Source organism: Limulus polyphemus, unplaced genomic scaffold, assembly GCF_000517525.1.
Source record: "Limulus polyphemus unplaced genomic scaffold, Limulus_polyphemus-2.1.2 Scaffold1232, whole genome shotgun sequence".
In the NCBI taxonomy this organism is placed as follows: domain Eukaryota; kingdom Metazoa; phylum Arthropoda; class Merostomata; order Xiphosura; family Limulidae; genus Limulus; species Limulus polyphemus.
This window is the reverse complement of record NW_013666842.1, coordinates 115,496-116,012: the sequence shown is the minus strand read 5'-3', so window position 1 is coordinate 116,012 and position 517 is coordinate 115,496.

The following is a 517-nucleotide window of genomic DNA, read 5'->3' as shown; positions in this document are numbered from 1 at the left end:
GAGGCAAAGGACCAGCAATGTCAACAGCTACTCTTTCCATTGGGGTTTGAATGGACAATTTCTTGCCAGCATTCTTTCAAGACATTGAAGGAAAAATTGGCCTCCACTCCACTTTTTAAAGCTTCCAGATCCCTCACTGCTGTACATACTAGATTGTGATGCTAATAATGTCGGAATTGGAGGAGTGTTGTCTCAGAAAATGTGCAAAAACGAACATGTGGGGGCCTACTTCAGTAAGGGTTTGAGTAGACCAGAGAGGAACTACTGTGTAACACAGAGGGAACTCCTTGCTATAGTAAAGCATCTGACATATTTCCATCCTTACCTCTATGGTGCAAGGTTTACCATCAAGACAGACCATGCTGCGTTACGCTGGTTAAGATAATTAAAGAACCCAGAGGGACAACTGGCACGTTGGATTGGAAAAATAGACCAGTATAATTATGATATTTAATACAGAGAGGGAAAATCTCATGGAAATGCTGACGGACTAAGCCGAAGACCATGCAAAAATGAC